A 3134-nucleotide genomic window follows, 5' to 3' on the forward strand; every position below is an offset into this window, starting at 1 on the left:
TCTGAAAAATAAAAAGGGAACAATGATTAAATGAGAGTTTATGTAACATATTGGCACATAGAAGATGCTCAATAAACAGTGGTTCCTTATCCTGTAATGATTGTCATATTGGATTTTGAGGTTTACCTTAGTGTGAATCTCATTTGTCCTTGGTTTTTGTTTTGTTTTGGATTGGGCTATCATAATTAGCATCATCATGTTTATGGTAATATAAAAGGGGCTTTTGGTCATTCCTACAGGGTGTTGATTATTTTGCTCAAGCTTTTAAAATTTTATCTAGAGACTGGATGCCTGAGTGTCTAGGTTTGCTTAACATGCTCTGGATTCCATCTGTCTTTGAGGGTAGCTACATTTATTTGTACTCCAAGTAAAAATAAATGACCTAGATTTTTAAAATGAGGATGGTCAGCTCAAAAATGTGGGCTGTATGGTGGCTCTACATACATTTATGTGGTAAGGATTATATTCATTTTTTGCACTGTTTTTGAAATCATGGTAATAGCAATTCATACTGGTCTCACTATACAAATTTTATGAGTAAATGAAAAAATGCAGAAATGACTCCCAGAACTAGAGTTGATAGCTTCCTGTTTTGGCTTTATATCCCAAATAATTTTGTCATGGTAAAGAAGGTTAGAAAGTGGGTCAAAGGAAATCAGAGAGTATAAATTAGAAGAAGGCATCATAGATAAAATACTTGGGAGTCAAAGAATGTAGGTTCAAATATTGGCCCTGTCACTTAATAACTGAATGAACTTGGGCAAGTTACTTGACTTGTTAGAGCCCCATCTTATTTATAAAATAGAATCATAATGCTCACTCTAGAAGTATAGTTGGTATTAGATGTGTCTTCATGATGATTTAATAAGATAATGTAAGAAGAGCACTCAGCATAGTGCATAGCACAGAGTAAATGGACAGCAAATGTTAATAATCACAATAATTATTATTTTGGGATTTAAGAAAATTTGCAGGTAGAGCTCTCCTTCAGTCAGATCCTCAGATTCTCCACTTCCCACTGGAGCCACCAAGGTGAATTTCCTTTGAGGAGGACATGCATGAGTAACCCCTGGGTGCAGATCTGAAAACTGTCCATGAGACCTGCCAATTTGGTGTTGGAAAGCTGTAAGATCAGCCCAGTTTAGCTAAGTCCTTAGTTTTTAAACCAAAGAGCCTGCCTCCATGATAGTTGAATCCCACCCATATGCTAATTTTATTTTCTTGTTTTTTGGACCATAAACATGTTGAAATATGATGTTTATCTAAAATTCCTTCATGCAAATAGTGCAGCACTGAGAAATGACCTAACACAATGAGATAAAGCTTTAAAATGAGTGGGGGTAACCATCCAACAGCCTTCAATTGCAGAGTAAATTGCATTTGTGTCTTCTGCACTCTAAACATGTTAACCTGAGCCTCAAGTAAAAAAAAAATAATCCTATCTTGGTTAATAATAATCTTCTTCACTTTGATTTTCCCAAAGGTCCCCTAGAGATTACACCAAACCCCGACACTGTAAAAAATAGTTTCTTCACTCAGTTTATTCATTTTCCAGTTTTCTAGACTCTTCTACCCAGCCTTCTCTCTTTCACTGTGTAAGCACTGAGTCAGTCTTTTATTTTTTTCCGAAGAATCCTTGCAAAAGCAACATAGCTTTTGATAGCATTGACAAAGGGACAACTTCCCATTATACTTCCCCCATATTATTCAATTCAACAAAATTTTTAACTGAGCATCTTCTCTTCCAGGTTCTGGGCCAAGGAGTTAGAGGTGAATGAGGCCACTCACGTTCTCACAGAGGATTGTTAATATGTGGCTCTCATGGCACCTTATTCTTACCCCTTGTGTTCATTTTCTAGAGCCGCCATAACAAAGTACCACAGACTGGGTGGCTTAAAAAATATAGATTTATTGTTTGCCAATTCTGGAGTCTGACATAAAGGTGTCCATTGGGCCATGATCCCTCTGAAGGATTTAGGAAAGTGTCTGTTCCAGGCCTCTTTCCTAGCTTTTAGTGGTTTCTTGGCTTGTGATAATATCACTCCAGTCTTCCCACGGCACTCTCCCTCTGTGTATGTCTGCCTCTGTGTTCATATTTCCCTTCCTGTGAAAGTATATTAGTCATATTGAATAAGGGCCCACTCTAATGACCTCATTTTAATTAGATTACCTCTGTAAGACCCTGCCTCCAAGTAAGGTCACTTTTTAAGGTACTGGGGTTAGGACTCCAGCATACCTTTTTGGAGGGGACACAGTTCAGCCCATAACACTCCTGTGCCTCTCAGGCATTGTTAACCCATTATACAACTCTGTCGTACTACCAAATCAAAGTATGCTCTCAGGACACTTGCTTGAAGTTGGTAGACATACCATCTGGTCAGACAGATTCCTTTCTTGGAATTATGTCTACCTGAGGTGTAGCAGGGTGAGGCTATGTCATGGCTTAACTCCTGTGCTGTTTCCTTTCATGCAGGGGAAGGAGCTATAGCAGGTCTGGATTCAACTCTGTTCTCTGTATGAACAAATAGCTTAATTTCACCAAGCCTTAGTTTCCATTGTTGAGAAAGTGGGTTTTAAAACCCATCTAAAAATTTTTTTGTGTAGATTAATTGAAAAACCCCATATGCAGGTGTAGGCACTTGAAAGACAATCGCATAATACAAATACCATCCCCCTACTATATTCAGTTGTTACTCTTTTGGGGGAGGCGAGTGAACTATGGAAATGAAGGATCTCTCATCCCTGTTTCACAGATGGGAAAATCGAGAACCACAGACAGATGCATGCCTTGTCCAGAAAAAAAAAAAAGATATAAACTCTTTCTCTGCTATAGTTTTTTGGTTGAATATCTTGAGAAAAAATAATTCTTTTATATTTGTTTTGTCAGCTAATAGAGCTAAATTCTAAGCACTAATAATAGGTGGATGATAAAAGATTCATGTAGAATTTGTTTATAAAAACTCAGATGTTTGATTAGATGCTTATATGGTATTTGCCCAAACCCATCTTTGGGTAGACCAGCGGTTCTCAGCCTTCCTAATGCCACGACCCCTTAATACAGTTCCTCATGTTGTGGTGACCCCCAACCATAAAATTATTTTCGTTGCTACTCTATAACTGTAATTTTGCTACTG

This window comes from Hipposideros armiger, unplaced genomic scaffold (genome assembly GCF_001890085.2).
Source record: "Hipposideros armiger isolate ML-2016 unplaced genomic scaffold, ASM189008v1 scaffold_748, whole genome shotgun sequence".
Lineage (NCBI taxonomy): Eukaryota > Metazoa > Chordata > Mammalia > Chiroptera > Hipposideridae > Hipposideros > Hipposideros armiger.